Here is a 22,599-nt window from a genome sequence, read left to right on the forward strand (position 1 = left end):
TAAACAAAAAAACTCACCTTGGTCACGTTACCTGTAGATTTCTAAGCTTCATATCCCTATTTGTTGTGTTTTTTATTTCATAATGGCTATTCTGTACAAACTCTTCTTTGCATTGCATCAGAATACAAAATTTGGGAAGGAAGAAGGCAAAGCCAACTCAGACCCAGAAAACATTTGGGAAATTGCCACACAAGAAACCACAAATCGGCTGAGGCACTCAAAACAATGACAGCAAGCCAGAAGTGGAGCAAGCCAACAGCTGTGCCCTGATTGAAAAAGACCATTCCTCCAGTGCCCTGAACTCAATATGCCAGCCTCAAAACCAAAGCTCACATCAGAAAATTCATTACAAACCATGATAAATAAGAAAAATGAGAAAAAAGCCAAAGAAATGCAAGAATCCATAATGATATTGGGTTTGATTTAGTTGCAAGGAAACCGGCTGTTCCCAGATTCATCCACCACTAAAGCTGACTGCCTGTGGAATTCTGACTGAATTAACCTGACAATCGCACTGAAACTGAAAAAACCAAATTTCAGCTGAGGCACCCAAAACAAAGACAATAGCCAGAATTGGAGCAAGCCAACAGCTGTGCCCTGTTTGAAAAAGACCATTCCTCCGGTGCCCTGAACTCCATATTGCAGCCTCAAAACCAAAGCTCACATCAGAAAATTCATTACAAACCATGATAAATAAGGAAATGTGAAAAAGCCAAAGAAATGCAAGAGTCCTTTGTGATATTTGAAAGGATTTAGACACAAAGAAACTGGCTGTTTCCAGATTCATACCACCCTTCCACAGACTGACTTTGGAATTCTGATTGAATTCACCTCAAAATCGCTCTCACACTCCATTTGGAGGGAATTAGAATCTGTCAACCTCAGCAGAGCGTTCCATGTCATTTTCCAAAACACAGAATCTCATCTTGGTTGTGTTGCCTATGGATTTCTAATCCTGAAAGGGCAATGCGCTGTGTTTTTTTTTTTTTCTTTCATAATGGCTACTCTGTCCAAAATCTTGCTTGTATTGCATCAGAATACAAAATTTGGGAAGGAAGAAGGCAAAACCAACTCAGACCCAGAAAACATTTAGGAAATGGCCACACAAGAAACCACAAATCAGCTGAGGCACCCAAAACAATGACAGCAAGCCACAAGTAGAGCAAGCCAACAGCTGTGTCCTGATTGAAAAGGGCCATTCCTTCTGGGTCTTGAACTCCATATTCCAGGCTCAATATCAAAGCTCACATCAGAAAAGTCATTACAAACCATGATAAAGAAGAAAAATGTGAAAAGAGCCAAAGAAATGGAAGAGTCCTTTTTGAGAGTGGGCTTGATTTAGTCACAAGGAAACAGGCTGTTTCCGGATTCATCCAACCCTCCCAGCTGACTGGCTTATTTGTTTTGTTTTTTATTTCATAATGGATCTGCTGTCTAAACTCTGGTTTGTATTGCGTGAGAATACAAAATTTGGGAAGGAAGAAGGCAAAACCAACTCAGACCCAGAAATCATTTAGAAAATTGCCGCTCAAGAAACCAAAACTCGGCTGAGGCACCCAAAACCATGACAGAAAGCCAGAATTGGAGCAAGCCTACAGCTGTACCCTGTTTGTAAAAGACCATTCCTTCCATGTCTTGAACTCCATATTCCAGCCTCAAAATCAAAGTTCACATCAGAAAATTCATTACAAACCATGATAAATAAGGGAAATGTGAAAAAAAACAGAGAAATGCAAGAGTCCTTTGTGATATTTGAAAGGATTTAGACACAAAGAAACTGGCTGTTTCTAGATTCATAACCCCTTCCACAGACTGACTTTGGAATTCTGATTGAATTCACCTCAAAATCGCTCTCACACTGCATTTGGAGGGAATTAGAATCTGTCACCTCAGCAGAAGCGTTCCATGTCATTTTCCAAAACACAGAATCCCATCTTGGTTGTGGTACCTATGGGTTTCTAATCCTGAAAGGGCAATTTGCTGTGTTTTTTTTTTTTTCATAATGGCTACTCTGTCCAAAATCTTGCTTGTATTGCATCAGAATACAAAATTTGGGAAGGAAGAAGGCAATGCCGACTCAGAACCAGAGAACATTTAGGAAATTGCCACACAAGAAACCACAAATCGGCTGAGGCACCCAAAACCATGACAGCAAGCCAGAATTGCAGCAAGCCAACAACTGTACCCTCTTTGAAAAAGACCGTTCCTCCAGTACCCTGAACTCCATATTGCAGCCACAAAACCAAAGCTCACATCAGAAAATTCATTACAAACCATGATAAATAAGGGAAATTTGAAAAAGCCAAAGAAATGCAAGAGTCCTTTGTGATATTTGAAAGGATTTAGACACAAAGAAACTGGCTGTTTCCAGATTCATACCCCCCTTCCACAGACTGACTTTGGAATTCTGATTGAATTCACCTCAAAATCGCTCTCACACTCCATTTGGAGGGAATTAGAATCTGTCAACCTCAGCAGAAGCGTTCCATGTCATTTTCCAAAACACAGAATGTCATCCTGGTTGTGTTGCCTATGGATTTCTAATCCAAAATGGGCAATGCGCTGTGTTTTTTTTTTTCTTTTCTTTCATAATGGCTACTCTGTCCAAAATCTTGCTTGTATTGCATCAGAATACAAAATTTGGGAATAAGAAGGCAAAACCAACTCAGACCCAGAAAATATTTAGGAAATTGCCACACAAGAAACCACAAATCAGCTGAGGCACCCAAAACAATGACAGCAAGCCAGAATTGGAGCAAGCCAACAGCTGTGCCCTGATTGAAAAAGAACCTTCCTCTTGTGCCCTGAACTCCATATTGCAGCCTCAAAACCAAAGCTCACATCAGAAAATTCATTACAAACCATGATAAATAAGAAAAAAGAGAAAAAAGCCAAAGAAATGCAAGAATCCATAATGATATTGTGTTTGATTTAGCTGCAAGGAAACCAGCTGTTGCCAGATTCATCCACCACTAAAGCTGACTGCCTGTGGAATTCTGACTGAATTAACCTGACAATCGCAGTGAAAATCAAGAAACCAAATTTCAGCTGAGGCACCCAAAACAATGATAGCAAGCCAGAATTGGAGCAAGCCAACAGCTGTGCCCTGATTGAAAAAGACCATTCCTTCCGTGTCTTGAACTCCGTATTCCAGCCTCAAAATCAAAGCTCACATCAGAAAATTCATTACAAACCATGATAAATAAGGGAAATGTGAAACAGCCAAAGAAATGGAAGAGTCCTTTGTGATATTTGAAAGGATTTAGACACAAAGAAATTGGCTGTTTCCACATTCATACTCCCGTTCCACAGAATGACTTTGGAATTCTGATTGAATTCACCTCAAAATCACTCTCACACTCCATTTGGAGGGAATTAGAATCTGTCACCTCAGCAGAAGCGTTCCATGTCATTTTCCAAAACACAGAATCCCATCTTGGTTGTGTTACCTATGGGTTTCTAATCCTGAAAGGGCAATTTGCTGTGTTTTTTTTTTCTTTCATAATGGCTACTCTGTCCAAAATCTTGCTTGTATTGCATCAGAATACAAAATTTGGGAAGGAAGAAGGCAAAACCAGCTCAGACACAGAAATCATTTAGGAAATTGCCACACAAGAAACCACAAATCAGCTGAGGCACTCAAAACCATGACAGAAAGCCAGAATTGGAGCAAGCCAACAGCTGTGCCCTGATAGAAAAGGGCCATTCTTTCCGTGTCTTGAACTCCATATTCCAGCCTCAAAATCAAAGCTCACATCAGAAAATTCATTACAAACCATGATAAAGAAGAAAAATGTGAAAAGAGCCAAAGAAATGGAAGAGTCCTTTTTGATAGTGGGCTTGATTTAGTCACAAGGAAACAGGCTGTTTCCGGATTCATCCAACCCTCCCAGCTGACTGGCTTATTTGTTTTGTTTTTTATTTCATAATGGATCTGCTGTCTAAACTCTGGTTTGTATTGCGTGAGAATACAAAATTTGGGAAGGAAGAAGGCAAAACCAACTCAGACCCAGAAATCCTTTAGGAAATTGCCGCTCAAGAAACCAAAACTTGGCTGAGGCACCCAAAACAATGACAGAAAGCCACAAGTGGAGCAAGCCAACAGCTGTGCCCTGATTGAAAAGGGCCATTCCTTCCGTGTCTTGAACTCCATATTCCAGCCTCAAAATCAAAGCTCACATCAGAAAATTCATTACAAACCATGATAAAGAAGAAAAATGTGAAAAGAGCCAATAAATGGAAGAGTCCTTTTTGATAGTGGGCTTGATTTAGTCACAAGGAAACAGGCTGTTTCCGGATTCATCCACCCCTCCCAGCTGACTGGCTTATTTGTTTTGTTTTTTATTTCATAATGGATCTGCTGTCTAAACTCTGGTTTGTATTGCGTGAGAATACAAAATTTGGGAAGGAAGAATGCAAAACCAACTCAGACCCCGAAATCATTTAGGAAATTGCCGGTCAAGAAACCAAAACTCGGCTGAGGCACCCAAAACCATGACAGAAAGCCAGAATAGGAGCAAGCCAACAGCTGTGCCCTGATTGAAAAAGACCATTCCTTCCGTGTCTTGAACTCCATATTCCAGCCTCAAAACCAAAGCTCACATCAGAAAATTCATTACAAACCATGATAAATAAGGGAAATGTGAAAAAGCCAAAGAAATGCAAGCCTGTGGAATCCTAACTGAATTAACTGAATTAACCTGAAAATCGCAGTGAAACTCAGTTTGGAGGCAATTAATATCTGTCACCTCAGCCAAAGTGTTCCATTTTATTTTCCAAAACACAAAAACTCACCTTGGTCATGTTACCTGTAGATTTCTAAGCTTCAAACGCCTATTTGTTGTGTTTTTTATTTCATAATGGCTACTCTGTCCAAAATCTTGCTTGTATTGCATCAGAATACAAAATTTGGGAAGAAAGAAGGCAAAGCCGACTCAGAACCAGAGAACATTTAGGAAATTGCCACACAAGAAACCAAAAATCGGCTGAGGCACCCAAAACAATGACAGCAAGCCAGAATTGCAGCAAGCCAACAACTGTACCCTCTTTGAAAAAGACCATTCCTCCAGTACCCTGAACTCCATATTGCAGCCAAAAAACCAAAGCTCACATCAGAAAATTCATTACAAACCATGATAAATAAGGGAAATGTGAAAAAACCAAAGAAATGCAAGAGACCTTTGTGATATTTGAAAGGATTTAGACACGAAGAAACTGGCTGTTTCCAGATTCATACCCCCCTTCCAAAGACTGACTTTGGAATTCTGATTGAATTCACCTCAAAATCGCTCTCACACTCCATTTGTTGGGAAATAGAATCTGTCACCTCAGCAGAAGCGTTCCATGTCATTTTCCAAAACACAGAATCTCATCTTGGTTGTGTTGCCCATGGATTTCTAATCCTGAAAGGGCAATGCGCTGTGTTTCTTTTTTTTTTCTTTCATAATGGCTACTCTGTCCAAAATCTTGCTTGTATTGCATCACAATACAAAATTTGGGAAGGAAGAAGGCAAAACCAACTCAGAACCAGAAAACATTTAGGAAATTGCCACACAAGAAACCACAAATCAGCTGAGGCACCCAAAACCATGACAGAAAGCCAGAATTGGAGCAAGCCAACAGCTGTGCCCTGATAGAAAAGGGCCATTCTTTCCGTGTCTTGAACTCCATATTCCAGCCTCAAAATCAAAGCTCACATCAGAAAATTCATTACAAACCATGATAAAGAAGAAAAATGTGAAAAGAGCCAAAGAAATGGAAGAGTCCTTTTTGATAGTGGGCTTGATTTAGTCACAAGGAAACAGGCTGTTTCCGGATTCATCCACCCCTCCCACCTGACTGGCTTATTTGTTTTGTTTTTTATTTCATAATGGATCTGCTGTCTAAACTCTGGTTTGTATTGCGTGAGAATACAAAATTTGGGAAGGAAGAAGGCAAAACCAACTCAGACCCAGAAATCCTTTAGGAAATTGCCGCTCAAGAAACCAAAACTTGGCTGAGGCACCCAAAACAATGACAGAAAGCCACAAGTGGAGCAAGCCAACAGCTGTGCCCTGATTGAAAAGGGCCATTCCTTCCGTGTCTTGAACTCCATATTCCAGCCTCAAAATCAAAGCTCACATCAGAAAATTCATTACAAACCATGATAAAGAAGAAAAATGTGAAAAGAGCCAATAAATGGAAGAGTCCTTTTTGATAGTGGGCTTGATTTAGTCACAAGGAAACAGGCTGTTTCCGGATTCATCCACCCCTCCCAGCTGACTGGCTTATTTGTTTTGTTTTTTATTTCATAATGGATCTGCTGTCTAAACTCTGGTTTGTATTGCATGAGAATACAAAATTTGGGAAGGAAGAATGCAAAACCAACTCAGACCCCGAAATCATTTAGGAAATTGCCGGTCAAGAAACCAAAACTCGGCTGAGGCACCCAAAACCATGACAGAAAGCCAGAATAGGAGCAAGCCAACAGCTGTGCCCTGATTGAAAAAGACCATTCCTTCCGTGTCTTGAACTCCATATTCCAGCCTCAAAACCAAAGCTCACATCAGAAAATTCATTACAAACCATGATAAATAAGGGAAATGTGAAAAAGCCAAAGAAATGCAAGCCTGTGGAATCCTAACTGAATTAACTGAATTAACCTGAAAATCGCAGTGAAACTCAGTTTGGAGGCAATTAATATCTGTCACCTCAGCCAAAGTGTTCCATTTTATTTTCCAAAACACAAAAACTCACCTTGGTCATGTTACCTGTAGATTTCTAAGCTTCAAACGCCTATTTGTTGTGTTTTTTATTTCATAATGGCTACTCTGTCCAAAATCTTGCTTGTATTGCATCAGAATACAAAATTTGGGAAGAAAGAAGGCAAAGCCGACTCAGAACCAGAGAACATTTAGGAAATTGCCACACAAGAAACCAAAAATCGGCTGAGGCACCCAAAACAATGACAGCAAGCCAGAATTGCAGCAAGCCAACAACTGTACCCTCTTTGAAAAAGACCATTCCTCCAGTACCCTGAACTCCATATTGCAGCCAAAAAACCAAAGCTCACATCAGAAAATTCATTACAAACCATGATAAATAAGGGAAATGTGAAAAAACCAAAGAAATGCAAGAGACCTTTCTGATATTTGAAAGGATTTAGACACGAAGAAACTGGCTGTTTCCAGATTCATACCCCCCTTCCAAAGACTGACTTTGGAATTCTGATTGAATTCACCTCAAAATCGCTCTCACACTCCATTTGTTGGGAAATAGAATCTGTCACCTCAGCAGAAGCGTTCCATGTCATTTTCCAAAACACAGAATCTCATCTTGGTTGTGTTGCCCATGGATTTCTAATCCTGAAAGGGCAATGCGCTGTGTTTCTTTTTTTTTTCTTTCATAATGGCTACTCTGTCCAAAATCTTGCTTGTATTGCATCAGAATACAAAATTTGGGAAGGAAGAAGGCAAAACCAACTCAGAACCAGAAAACATTTAGGAAATGGCCACACAAGAAACCACAAATCAGGTGAGGCACCCAAAACAATGACAGCAAGCCAGAATTTGAGCACGCCAACAGCTGTACCCTGATTGAAAAAGAACCTTCCTCTTGTGCACTGAACTCCATATTGCAGCCACAAAACCAAAGCTCACATCAGAAAATTCATTACAAACCATGATAAATAAGAAAAAAGAGAAAAAAAGCCAAAAAAATGCAAGAATCCATAATGATGTAGGGCTTGATTTAGTCGCTAGGAAACCAGCTGTTCCCGGATTATCCACCCCTCCAGCTGACTGCCTGTGGAATTCTGACTGAATTAACCTGAAAATCGCAGTGAAACTCAGTTTGGAGGCAATTAATATCTGTCACCTCAGTCAAAGTGTTCCACTGTATTTTCCAAAACACAAAAACTCACCTTGGTCATGTTACCTGTAGATTTCTAAGCTTCAAACGCCTATTTGTTGTGTTTTTTATTTCATAATGGCTATTCTGTACAAACTCTTCTTTGCATTGCATCAGAATACAAAATTTGGGAAGGAAGAAGGCAAAGCCAACTCAGACCCAGAAAACATTTGGGAAATTGCCACACAAGAAACCACAAATCAGCTGAGGCACTCAAAACAATGACAGCAAGCCAGAAGTGGAGCAAGCCAACAGCTGTGCCCTGATTGAGAAAGAACCATCCTCTTGTGCCCTGAACTCAATATGCCAGCCTCAAAACCAAAGCTCACATCAGAAAATTCATTACAAACCATGATAAATAAGGGAAATGTGAAAAAGCCAAAGAAATGCAAGAGTCCTTTGTGATATTTGAAAGGATTTAGACACAAAGAAACTGGCTGTTTCCAGATTCATCCCCCCCCTTCCACAGACTGACTTTGGAATTCTGATTGTATTCACCTCAAAATCACTCTCACACTCCATTTGGAGGGAATTAGAATCTGTCACCTCAGCAGAAGCGTTCCATGTCATTTTCCAAAACACAGAATCTCATCTTGGTTGTGTTGCCTATGGATTTCTAATCCTGAAAGGGCAATGCGCTGTCTTATTTTTTTTTTCTTTCATAATGGCTACTCTGTCCAAAATCTTGCTTGTATTGCATCAGAATACAAAATTTGGAAATAAGAAGGCAAAACCGACTCAGACCCAGAAAACATTTTGGAAATTCCTGCTCAAGAAACCAAAAGTCAGCTGAAACACCCAAAACAATGACAGCAAGCCAGAATTGGAGCAAGCCAACAGCTGTGCCCTGATTGAAAAAGAACCTTCGTCTTGTACCCTGAACTCCATATTGCAGCCTCAAAACCAAAGCTCACATCAGAAAATTCATTACAAAACATGATAAATAAGAAAAAGTGAAAAAAGCCAAAAAATTTCAAGAATCCATAATGATATTGGGCTTGATTTATTCACAAGGAAACCAGCTGTTCCCGGATTCATCCACCCCTCCAGCTGACTGCCTGTGGAATTCTGACTGAATTAACCTGAAAATCGCAGTGAAACTCAGTTTGGAGGCAATTAATATCTGTCACCTCAGCCAAAGTGTTCCATTGCATTTTCCAAAACACAAAAACTCACCTTGGTCATGTTACCTATAGATTTATAAGCTTCAAATGCCTATTTGCTCTGTTTTTTATTTCATAATGGCTACTCTGTCCAAACTATTCTTAGCATTGCATCAGAATACAAAATTGGGAAGGAAGAAGGCAAAACCAACTCAGACCCAGAAAACATTTGGGAAATTGCCACACAAGAAACCACAAATCAGCTGAGGCACCCAAAACAATGACAGCAAGCCAGAAGTGGAGCAAGCCAACAGCTGTACCCTGATTGAAAAAGAACCATCCCCTTGTGCCCTGAACCCAATATGCCAGCCTCAAAACCAAAGCTGACATCAGAAAATTCATAACAAAGCATGAAAAAAAGAAAAAAGAGAAAAAAGCCAAAGAAATGCAAGAATCCATAATGATATTGGGCTTCATTTAGTTGCAAGGTAACTGGCTGTTCCCAGATTCATCCACCACTAAAGCTGACTGCCTGTGGATTTCTGACTGAATTAACCTGACAATCGCAGTGAAACTCAAGAAACCAAATTTCAGCTGAGGCACCCAAAACAATGACAGCAAGCCAGAATTGGAGCAAGCCAACAGCTGTGCCCTGTTTGAAAAACACCATTCCTCCGGTGCCCTGAACTCCATATTGCAGCCTCAAAACCAAAGCTCACATCAGAAAATTCATTACAAACCATGATAAATAAGGGAAATGTGAAAAAGCCAAAGAAATGCAAGCCTGTGGAATCCTAACTGAATTAACTGAATTAACCTGAAAATCGCAGTGAAACTCAGTTTGGAGGCAATTAATATCTGTCACCTCAGCCAAAGTATTGCATTTTATTTTCCAAAACACAAAATCTCACCTTGGTCATGTTACCTGTAGATTTGTAAGCTTCAAACGCTTATTTGTTGTGTTTTTTATTTCATAATGGCTACTCAGTCAAAACTCTTGTTTGTATTGCGTCAGAATACAAAATTTGGGAAGGAAGAAGGCAAAGCCAACCCAGCCCAGAACACATTTAGGAAATTGCCACACAAGAAACCACAAATCAGCTGAGGCACCCAAAAGAATGACAGCAAGCCAGAATTGTTGGAGCAAGCCAACAGCTGTACCCTGTTTGAAAAAGACCATTCCTCCAGTGCCCTGAACTCCATATTGCAGCCTCAAAACCAAAGCTCACATCAGAAAATTCATTACAAACCATGATAAATAAGGGAAATGTGAAAAAGCCAAAGAAATGCAAGACTCCTTTGTGATATTTGGCAGGATTTAGACACAAGGAAACTGGCTGTTTCCAGATTCATCCCCCCCTTCCACAGACTGACTTTGGAATTCTGATTGAATTCACCTCAAAATCGCACTCACACTCAATATGGAGAGAATTAGAATCTGTCACCTCAGCAGAAGCGTTCCATGTTGTTTTTAAAAACACAGAAAATCATCTTGGTTGTGTTGCCTATAGATTTCTAATCCTGAAAGGGCAATTTGCTGTGTTTTTTTTTTTTCTTTCATAATGGCTACTCTGTCCAAAGTCTTGCTTGTATTGCATCAGAATACAAAATTTGGGAATAAGAAGCAAAACCGACTCAGACTCAGAAAACATTTAGGAAATTGACGCTCAAGAAACTACAAATCAGATGAGGCACCCAAAACAATGACAGCAAGCCAGAATTTGAGCACGCCAACAGCTGTGCCCTGATTGAAAAAGAACCTTCCTCTTGTGCCCTGAACTCAATATGCCAGCCTCAAAACCAAAGCTCACATCAGAAAATTCATTACAAAGCATGATAAATAAGAAAAAAGTGAAAAAAGCCAAAAAAAAGAAGAATCCATAATGATATTGGGATTCATTTATTCGCAAGGAAACCAGCCATTCCCGGATTCATCCACCCCTCCAGCTGACTGCCTGTGGAATTCTGACTGAATTAACCTGAAAATCGCAGTGAAACTCAGTTTGGAGGCAATTAATATCTGTCACCTCAGTCAAAGTGTTCCACTGTATTTTCCAAAACACAAAAACTCACCTTGGTCATGTTACCTATAGATTTATAAGCTTCAAATGCCTATTTGCTCTGTTTTTTATTTCATAATGGCTACTCTGTCCAAACTATTCTTAGCATTGCATCAGAATACAAAATTGGGAAGGAAGAAGGCAAAACCAACTCAGACCCAGAAAACATTTGGGAAATTGCCACACAAGAAACCACAAATCAGCTGAGGCACCCAAAACAATGACAGCAAGCCAGAATTGGAGCAAGCCAACAGCTGTGCCCTGATTGAAAAAGAACCTTCCTCTTGTACCCTGAACTCCATATTGCAGCCTCAAAACCAAAGCTCACATCAGAAAATTCATTACAAACCATGATAAATAAGAAAAAAGAGAAAAAGCCAAAGAAATGCAAGAATCCATAATGATATTGGGCTTGATTTAGTCACAAGGAAACTGGCTGTTCCCAGATTCATCCACCCCTCCAGCTGACTGCTTGTGGAAATCTGACTGAATTAACCTGAAAATCGCAGTGAAACTCAAGAAACCAAATTTCAGCTGAGGCACCCAAAACAATGACAGCAAGCCACAAGTGGAGCAAGCCAACAGCTGTGCCCTGTTTGAAAAAGACCATTCCTCCAGTGCCCTGAACTGCATATTGCAGCCACAAAACCAAACCTAACATCATAAAATTCATTACAAAGCATGATAAATAAGGGAAATGTGAAAAAGCCAAAAAAATGCAAGAGTCCTTTTTGATATTTGGCTGGATTTAGACACAAGGAAACTGGCTGTTACCAGATTCATCCCCCCCCTTCCACAGACTGACTTTGGAATTCTGATTGAATTCACCTCAAAATCGCTCTCACACTCAATTTGGAGGGAATTAGAATCTGTCCCCTCAGCAGAAGCTTTCCATGCCATTTTCCAAAACACAGATACTCATCTTGATCGTGTTGCCTATAGATTTCTAATCCTGAAAGGGCAATTTGCTGTGTTTTTTTTTTTTCTTTCATAATGGCTACTCTGTCCAAAATCTTGCTTGTATTGCATCAGAATACAAAATTTGGGAATAAGAAGGCAAAACCGACTGAGACCCAGAAATCATTTAGGAAATTGCCACTCAAGAAACCAAAAGTTAGCTGAGGCACCCAAAACAATGACAAAAGCCAGAATTGGAGTACGCCAACAGCTGTGCCGTGTTTCAAAAAGACCATTCCTCCGGTGCCCTGAACTCTATATTGCAGCCTCAAAACCAAAGCTCACATCAGAAAATTCATTACAAACCATGAAAAAAAGAAAAATGAGAAAAAAGCCAAAGAAATGCAAGAGTCCTTTGTGATATTTGGCTGGATTTAGACACAAGGAAACCAGCTGTTTCCGGATTCATCCACCCCTCCTAGCTGACTGGCTGTGGAATTCTGATTGAATTCACCTGAAAATCGCACTCACTCTTGATTTGGAGGAAATTAATATCTGCCCCTCAGTGGAAGGGTTCTATGTCATTTTCCAAAACCCAAAAACTCATCTTGGTCATGTTGCCTATGGTTTCTAATCATCAAAACCCAGTATGTTCTGTTTTTCAATTTCATAATGGATCCTCGTTCTAAACCCTTGTTTGTATTGCATCAGAATACACAATTTGAAAAGCAAAAAGGCAAAACCAACTCACACCAACAAAACATTTAGGAAAAAGTTGCTCAAAACGAAAAATTGGCTGAGGCACCCAAAGCAATGACAGAAAGCCAGAATTGGAGAGAGCCAACAGCTGTGCCCTAATTGAAAAAGACCATTCCTCTGGTTCCCTGAACTCCTTAAGCCAGCCTCAAAACCACAACCCACATCAGAAAATTTATTACAAACCATGATAAATAAGAAAATGTGAAAAATGCAAAAAAGAAAAAGAAATGTAAGAGTCCTTTGTGATATGGCGCTTGTTTTAGTACAAGGAAACCAGCTGTTTCCGGATTCATCCACCCCTCCCAGCTGACTGACTGTGGAATTCTGATTGTATTCACCTGAAAAGAGAGAACATTTATAAGTATATTGGGACTGTGGAACCTGTCATTTACCAATCACATGTTAGACTGAATCATAGACCAAATATAGGGAAGAAATCCTATGCATGTAAACCTTGTGGGAAGTCATTCAGTATTAAATTCTGCCATACCCTCCATCACAGCACTCATATTGTGGAAAACCATCATGTGTGTAATGATTGTGTGGAAACCACTCACCAGAAGTCAGATCTCATTAGACATCAGAGAATTGACACAGGGTTGAAATCTTACAAATGTAATGACTGTGGGAAGTTCTTTGGCCAGAAGAAACACCTCATAAATCATCAGAGAATTCACACAGGTGAGAAACCTTATGAATGCAATGACTATGGAAAATCCTTTGGCCAGAAGGCAAACCTCATAAATCATCAGAGAATTCACAGAGGGGAGAAACCTTATGAATGCAATCATTGTGGAAAAGCCTTTGCTGAGAAATCAAAGCTCACAAAGCATCAGACAATTTGTACTGGGGGAAACCTTATGATTGCAATGACTGTGGAAAAACCTTTGCTGAGAAGTCAAACCTCAGAAAGTATCAGAGCCTTCACACCATGGAGAAAGCTTATAAATGAAATGACTGTGGAAAAGCCTTTGGTTCCATCCTTGCATACCAAGGATAAATCCCACTTGGTCTGGGTGGATGATCTTTCTGATGCATTGTTGGATTCAATTGGCCAGAATTCTGTTGCAGATCTTTGCATGTATGTTCATCAGGGAAATTGGTCTATAATTACTTTCTTTGTTGCACTTTTTTCAAGTTTAGGAATGAAGGTGATGCTGGCTTCATAGAAAGAATTTGGGAGAATCGCCTCTCTCTCAATTGTTTTGAATAACTTGAGAAGAATTGCAGTTAGTGCTTTAAATGTCTGTTAGAATTCAGCAGTGAAGCCATCCAGTCCTGGGGTTTTCTTGGCGGCGAGGGTCTTTATTACTGATATCATTTCCATCCGGTTATGTGTGTGTTTACGTTTTCTATATCTTTGTTGCTCAATTTAGGTAGGTTTTATGGATGGAAGGATGGTGGAAAGCCTCTTTGCTGTACTTCATAACTCATAAGATATCAGAGAATCCACACAGGGAATTTTCTACTTGACCTTTTTGTGCAAGTTATATCTCATGAAATATTAGAGAATTCACCAAGGGGAGAAATGCATGAATGTAATACATGTGAATAGCCTTTGTGGTGCAAATCAGACCTCATCAAACATAAAAGAATTCTCATGGGGAGCAATTTTATGAATGTAATGACTCAGAGCCTTTTACCATAATTCAGCCCTCATTGTACATCATCAAATTCATATAGGGAAAAACTCCTTTGAAAGTAAAATCCCTTTAATTAGAAGCCATACCTCATACGACAACAGGGAATTCACGTGGGAGAGAAACCTTATGGGTGTAATGAGTGTTGGAAAGCTCTGCCCAAATCTCTCCTTATATCAGAATGCACAACATATATATCTAATGAATGAAATAAATGTGAGAAAGTCATTTCACATAGGTAATGCCTCATAATCCATCATGGAATTTGAACAAGGGAGAGACCTTAACAATATAATGAATGTGGAAGAGCTTTTCTCCAAAATTCATGTAAGTATTGTGACAAAACCTTTTGCTGGAAATCACATCCTATCCAACAGAGACTCATGTAAAGGAGAAAGCTTATAAATATTATTAGAGTCAGAAGTCAATGGTACATCAGAGAATTGACACAGGTGGTTTCTTAGGCGTATACTGATTGTGCAAAAACATTTTCTTTATTTCAGGCTTGTATAGATACAGAATTCACAAAAGGTGATAGTCTTTGCATGCTGTAAATACAATAAAACCTTTAGCCAGAAATTAGACATCAACAGACTTCAGAGAATTCATAAGGAACAAAAGTCTATGCAATGAATTTGGAAAATGTATTTCTGTTATATATCAGTCTTCAATTCCCATGAATAGACTCACAAATGAGAAAACATGCATGCATAGAAAAGTTTTGTACCATAAATTATCTCTAGATGGTAAACTAATATATCACACAAAAGAAAAATCATGAGTGTAATGGAATTGGGAAACCCTTTGCTATAAGGCAGATTTCCAGAAAGCTTAGCAAGATTACAGAAAAGTCTCTGAAAATGTAACATGTCTGAAAGATTTGTTGGCATCACAAACTGGAGGATAGCTCAAGTGCATGTGTTTTTGTGCCTGGCATCCAAATTGATATCTCTTTTTCTTTGATGAATTCCATGTTTATTTATTTAGCAGATTTAGAGACAAAGGATTCCTGTCCATTGATTTACTACTATATGCCCACAATTGCCATGGTAAGGTCTATGGCAAAAACTGAGTGCTGGGGTCTGTGAATCTGATTCATCACTGATAACATTGAAGACATTGGTTCCTGGTTCTTATGCTGCTATGCATGGAAATGTTTCTCTAATTTCATTTTCAAATAGTTCATTGTTAATATAAAGAAATGCTTCTAATTTTTAAAATTTCATTGAAATAATTTGTGATTAATGTGTCCTAGTCATGCATTATTACAGGGTGTAGTGCAATATTTGCACACATTTATGCAGTAAAAAGTGATCAAGCTAAGCAACTACAGTTTTATTAAGTTTTTAAAGAGTTATTTATTTGAAAGACAGAGTTACAGAGAGAAGTAGCAGCAGAGAGAGAGAGAGGTCTTCCTCTGCTGGTTCACTCCCCAGATGGCCGCAATGGCCGGAGCTCTGCCAATCTGATGCCAGGAACCAGGAGCTTCTTCCAGATCTCCCACTTGGGTGCAGGGACCCAAGGACTTGGGCCATCTTCTACTGCTTTCCCAGGCCATAGCAGAGAGTTGGATCAGAAGAGGAGCAGCCAGGACTAGAACTGGTACCCACATGGGATGCTGGTGCTTCAGGCCAGGGTGTTAGCCCACTGTGCCACAATGCTGGCCCCCAAGCAACTACAGTTTCTAATTCTTCTCCATGATTTGAGACTACCAGCTCCTCTCCTTCAGTTCTTTACACAGAACCTAATATGGTTGAATGTAGTCATCTCATTATATTATGGGACACCAGAAGTTCTTTCTGCCTCTTTGATTTTTGATACCTATTATCCAATCCCCCTCTATCCCTAGCTGCTTCCCTTCTCAGCCTCTAGTAATCACAGTTCTGTGTTCAGATCCATTATTTTCTTTCACTTCCACATGTGACAAGGACCAGGTGACATTTGTGTTCCTGCTTCTGGCTTATTTCAATTAATTTAATAATATTTTGTTCTTTTTTTGTATCTAAAAGAGGTTGCCCTGTCCATTGTTTTTCACTGATGGACAGCTAGATTGGTTTCAAATCCTGGCTGCAGTGAACTGTGTTATAGTGGCTGTGTTATGGGAAAATTGCTGTATCTTTTATATGCTCTCCTCCTTTCCTTCTAATAAAATTTCCTTATTATATATAGCCAAGAGCAAGATAACTCTCACATGGTAGGTCAATTTTTATCTTATTTGAAATTTTTGTTATTTATTTGAAAGAGTTACAATAGAGGTAGAGACACAGAGAGGTCCTCCATCAGCTGGTTCACTCTACAGATGACTACAAAGGCCAGAGTTATGCCATTCTGAAACCTGGAGACAGGAGCTTCCTCTGGGTCTCCCACATGGGTGCATGGGCCCAAGGACTTGGGCCATCTTCTACTGCTATCCCAGGAGATAGCAGAGAGCTGTATTGGAAGAAGAGCAGCTGGAACTAGAACTGGCACCCAAATGGGATGCTGGCCCTTCAGGCCAGGGCTTTAACTCACTGCACAACAGCGCCGGCCCAATTTTTATCCTTTTTAAGGAATGACCATACTGTTCTGCATAACATCTGTACTAACTTGTGTTTTCACCCACCATATATGACGGTTTTCTTTTCCCATGTGCTCTCTAGCATTTGTTATTTTTTATCAGTTTGGCATAAAAATGATATAGTATTGTTCACGTTTTTGTGTATTTTGAAATCAGTTAATTTCTTTATTAAATCTTTATTATTTGAAAGGTGGATTTAGAGAGAGAGGGAAAGACATAGATAGCTTTCATCTGCTGGCTCACACCCCAGAGAGTTTCAACAGTTGAGCCTGGGGCATGCTGGAGTCAGGAGCTTCATCCAAGTCTCCCACATCAGTGGCAAGGACCCAAGTCCTTCGTCCATCTTCTGCTGGTTTCCCAGGTGTTTAGCAGTGAGCTAAATTGGAAGTGGAGATTCCTAAACTCAAAGTGGAACTCACATGATATGCTGGCCTCACAGATTGCAGCTTTCCCCACTTGGCCACAATGCCAGCCCCTCTATCAATTTAATTCCTCAAAAATAGCTCAGTAATGTTGGCATCTATCTCATTTTGTTTTTTCTCTGTTATTATTCAACTTATTGATGTCTTATTTTTGTTCACATTATTCCTCTCAATTGCTCTACCTGAGGTGAGTAGGGCTGCTGTGTTGCTTAAATGAAGTGTATGCTTTAGATTACTCATTTAATGAGTGCATGTCATTCACATAGCACTTCACTGAAGTTCTACTATGTCCCAAATCCTCTTCTAGGCACAGAATTTAGACCACTTTTCTCTTAGGCCCAGATCTTGCCTTTAACATACTACTTGGAATTTAGTAGCTCATGAAATCTGCAGACTGCATAAATGAATGAATATCTTAAGGGCTGTGCTTTTGTGGAGGAACTTCATAGGAGACTGAAGGAATAAAATAAATCAAAAGTATCCACAGTATATAGAATGTATACTATTTTACAAGTCACAGAGAAGAGGAAGAAGAAGGAAAGTAGTAAGACTAGAAAGTTTGTAGCAAGACTAACAGGCGCTGGTCAAGAACTTAATAAGCACATTAGGAAAGCAGTAAGGTTTCTTTTTTTTGAGGAAAAGTTTTTATTTCTAGTGATGAAATTGGCAACAGAACATTATGAAAGTTTAAAATTACAAAGAGAAATTGTCTATAATTAATAGATTCAAAATTTGACAATCAGTGAATATCATTATTAGTCATTACCAACAACAGTTATTGATTTGAAAGGCAGAGTGACAGGAAGAGGGAACCACTGTTTCACTCCCCAGACACTTGCAATAGCCAAAGCTTGACCAAGCCAAAACCAGGAACTGGGAATTCATTCTGGATGTCCCATTTGGGTGCAGGGGCCCAAGCACTTCTGCCATCCTCTGTCTCCTCCCAGGGTGCACACTAGCAGAAACTTGCCTCAAAGCAGAGAAGCTACCACTCAAGCCAGGCATTTGTATATGGGATGTGGGTGTGTGGTGGTGATAGCAAGCCCTCATAGATAAAAAAAAAAAAAGACAAAGTTATTTCTATGCCAAGGAAATTACTCTGTAGTCTTTCTCTTATAAACTACGTATTGCTGAACCTAGATAATTTTTCCTTTATTTAACAATGACATGAAAATGTCAGTTGAGTTGGCTTTCCTGAAGACCTTGTTTCTTGAATATTACTGGCTAGCTGAGATAAATTCTTTTCATCTCTTTCTCGCTTCGGCAGCACATGTGCTTGCTTCGGCAGCACATATACTAAAATTGGAACGATACAGAGAAGATTAGCATGCCCCTGCGCAGTAAGGTTTCTTTACCTCCCTGTAGACTCTGCTCTCCAGAGGTGAACAGGGTCCTCTAAACCCACTTGCTGCACAAACACACACCTGAGTGTTGTATTCTCCCACAGGTGTTGGAGACTGATATGGTGCTCTGATTTATATTTACATAATGGCTAGTGACATCGGGCATATTCACATGTTTTGACCATTTACATTTCTTCTGAGAAATGTCTATTCAGATGTTTCTTCACTGTATTTTTTGGAGTTTTTCCAATTCATGTAAATGTTCTGGAAATCTGTAAACATTCAGAGTTTTAATTTTTCCTGCCATCTGTTCATTGTATCTACACTCTGATGTTTACTTTGTTGTGAAGAAGTATCTTAGTTGGATATACTCAAATGTCTCTGTTTTTATTTTTGTGACTATTGCTATTGGAATCTTACCCAAAAGCTATTGTGTGTTGACAATATTTAGAGTTCCCCTATGTTTACTTGGGTTTGGGTCTTATGATTACATTTTAATTCACTATGAGTTCACTTTCACATAGTGTAAGAGATGTTGGAGTCTCTTTTCAGGCTTCTACATATGGATAATCAAGTTCCTCTGCACCACTTGTGAAAGAGATTCTTCTTTCTCCAGTTCATTTTAGTTCCTTTGTTAAATATGAGTTGCTGGTAGAAATTTGGGTTTATTTCTATGCTACCAAGTCTTTTCCATTGAACTATGTGTCTGTTATTATATCAGTGCTAACACTTCTTCTTTTTTTTTTTTTGCAGTTTATTTATTTGAAAGGCAGAGTTACAGAGAGGTAGAGGCAGAGAGAGAGAGAGGTCTTCCATCCACTGGTTTACTCCCCAAATGGCCACAATGGCCGGAGCTCTGTTGATCTGAATCCAAGTGTCAGGAGCTTCTTCCAGGTCTCTATGCAGGTGCAGGGGCCCAAAGACTTTGGCCATTTTCTACTTTTTTCTCAGGCTATACCAGAGAGGGGTATAAGAAGTGGAGCAGCTGGGAAACATACTGGCACCCATATGAGATGCCGGCACTGCAGACAGTGACTTTACCTGCTTTGTCATAGTGCTGACCCCTGTAATATGTCTTAAAATATGGTGTGATGTCTCCAGCTTTTTTTTTTGCTTTATAATATTGCTTTAGATGTTAAGCATCTCTCATGTTTCTATGTGAATTTTAGCATCATTTTTTCTAGCTCTGAGAACATCGTTGGTATGTTGATTGGGATTGCATTGAATTTGCAAATTGCTTTTGGTAGTATGGATATTTTGGTATTATTCTTCCCATTCACAAACATAAGTTTTCTGTGAGACTGTCAAAAAGCCTTGACAAAAATTGGACTTTATTACACAAAAATTCATCACTTTTTGGGATCATTTAAATCCATAATTTTGCACTAATATTTGATAAATCATTAAAGACTTTGAGCATTTTAGTAGGAGAAATTAAAATATTTATCAATTTATTCAAATATTGTTTAGATGTGATATTCAAATATTGTTTAGAGCCATTGTCTGTATTCCCTCTAAATTAGGATCTTTTTGCTTTTTGCCTGTTAAACTTGTCCCTTGACTCAACAACCCTTTTTAATGTAATGTAAACTGAAAATGTCATTTCATAAGCTAAAAAAAATGACAAAGAAGGAAAAAGAAGGGAGGGAGGTTGAGTATATAATTATGTTCTCCGAATTTTTTCTATAAAACATATTGAATCATTTAAAAGCTAATTAAAATTAAACTCAAAATTGGACCATTATGACCAATATTTAAAACAAGTGATTAAAAACTGTAGATGTCTTCAATTTTGATTATCATTCTTCTTTAGAATATCTGAAAGAAATCCAGTTTCTCACTTTAAAATATACCAGTGTGTTAGAATTCAGTATTAAATGACTTTGTTTAAAAGTGTTATTTAATCTATTGCTTTAAGTAGTAATACTATGGCCATTGTAAAACAAAATCCTTATCATTTTTCATAAAACAGAAAGGGCCTTTAAAACATCATCACTAAAAATATTAAGAGACCTAAAATATAACATTCTTAAAACCCAAGTGATACCATTCAAAATTTTCAAATATGCAGGGATAGTTAGTGTCAAGTAACTAAATAATTGTTAAGTGTATATATGGAATAGCTTCTATAAATTCTTTTGGCAAGGGCTGGCACTGTGGCATAGTGGGTGAGGCTGCCACCTGCAGTGCTGGTATTCCATAGGGGCATCAGTTCAAGACCTGGATGCTCCACTTCCTATCCAGCTCTCTCCTATGGCCTGGGAAAGCATTATAAAATGGTCCAAGTGCTTGGGCCCCTGCACCTGCATAGGAGACCAGGAAGAGGCTCCTGGCTCCTGCCTTCCAGTCAGCACAGCTCCAGCCATGGAGGCCAACTGTGGAGTGAACCAGTGAATGGAAGACCACTCTCTCTGCCTGTCCTTCTCTCTCTGTGTAATTCTGACTTTCAAATAATATGAATAAATCTTCAAAAAATTCTTTTGGCAAATAGATGAAGCTACTTGTTATACATTTCAAATAAATAGCAAACATACTAGAAAAATATATTGAATAAAATTTAAGCAACTCATAGCTATACACAGAAATTTCTCACCATAACAACATAGCAACCACTAAATTTCCAAATTCAATTTTCCACAACTTAGAATCTTTAACTCCAGATGGACTACAAAATTGACAGAACAGTGGCCTATGTATCAGGATACCTAATGCTAATACAGAATTATCCCTGCCACAACTTACCTATGTGACCTTGAATAGTTCACTTAACTTCTCTGGGCTTGGCATTTAGCATCCTCATGTGATAAAGGAGGCTTGGATAAGATCAGTTGTACTCTATCTTGAGACTTCAATGATCTCTCAGTTTCCAAACAGGCACCTTAAGGGAAAGTAAACCTTTAGATCAAAGCTTACATTTTTAAATATAAATATATTTTAAACTGTCTCTACAACTAGTACAAAACAACACATTCAAATGTGTACCATGCCACTTTTCAATATTTGGGAATAATTAATGCATCATTTTAGAGCATTGTCTTGAGGCCAGTGCTGTGGTGTACCTAGTAAAGCCACTGCATGCAGTGGGGGCATCCCATATGGAGGCCGGTTCAAGTCCAGGCTGCTCCACTTTCCATTCAGCTGTCTGCTATAGCCTGGGAGAGCAGTAGGAAGTTGGCCCAAGTCCTTGGGCCCCTGAATCTGCATGGGAGACCCTGAAGAGGTCCTGGCTCCTGGCTTCAGATTGGCATATCTCTGACCTTTTAGGCCATCTGGGGAGTGAACCAGCAGATGGAGGACCTCTCTCTCTCTCTCTCTTCCTCTTGTTCAATATCTGTGTAACTCTGACTTCCAAATAAATAAATAAATAAATCTTTTAAAAAATCAAAAGAATATTGTCTGGCACACAGTGAACCACTAAGTACAAGATATTATTAGTAATATTAGATTGAAATGTTGAAATAAAGTAGGCAATAAGCCTTAAGATGCAAATTAATACCAAGAAATATAATCTCAAATTTCTGTGTTCAACAAGGTAGTCTCTTTTCACTACTAACTTTATACTAAATAAGATATTTTGATATTTTGTTAAGAGTAAATTTATCAGGGGCCAGCGCCGTGGCTCACTTGGTTAGTTCTCCACCTGTGGTGCTGGTATCCCTTATGGGCAAAGTGTTCTAGTCCTGGTTGCTCCTCTTTCAGTCCAGCTTTCTGCTATGGCCCAGGAAGGCAGTGGAGGATGGCCCAAGTGCTTGGGCCCTGCACCCGGATGGGAGACCAGGAGAAAGCACCTGACTCCTGGCTTTGGATGGGCACAGCTCCAACTGTGGCAGCCATTTGGGGACTGAACCAATGGAAGGAAGACCTTTCTGATTTCTCACTGTATATAACTCTACCTGTCAAATAAAAAAATTATTAGTTTTTCATAAAAACT

The 22,599-nt window shown here is 39.2% G+C and overlaps 1 long non-coding RNA gene and 1 pseudogene across 1 annotated transcript in view; one reads left to right on the forward strand and one right to left on the reverse strand.

Annotated features, from left to right (window-relative positions):
• Nucleotides 1–17,973: 17,973 nt before the first annotated feature.
• The window catches only part of LOC149122698 (uncharacterized), a 200,771-nt gene continuing 196,145 nt past the window's right edge, over nt 17,974–22,599 (reverse strand). Inside the window, exons 2-3 of the long non-coding RNA XR_016219350.1 lie at nt 21,411–21,546; nt 17,974–18,370 (exon numbers count right to left, since the gene is read on the reverse strand). This is a non-coding gene — a long non-coding RNA (uncharacterized LOC149122698). The remainder of the gene's footprint in view (nt 18,371–21,410; nt 21,547–22,599) is intronic.
• On the forward strand, nt 18,598–18,665 carry LOC138848238 (U6 spliceosomal RNA; annotated as a pseudogene).

Source organism: Oryctolagus cuniculus, chromosome 13 (assembly GCF_051225735.1).
Source record: "Oryctolagus cuniculus isolate XC-2025 breed Fujian yellow rabbit chromosome 13, ASM5122573v1, whole genome shotgun sequence".
NCBI lineage: Eukaryota > Metazoa > Chordata > Mammalia > Lagomorpha > Leporidae > Oryctolagus > Oryctolagus cuniculus.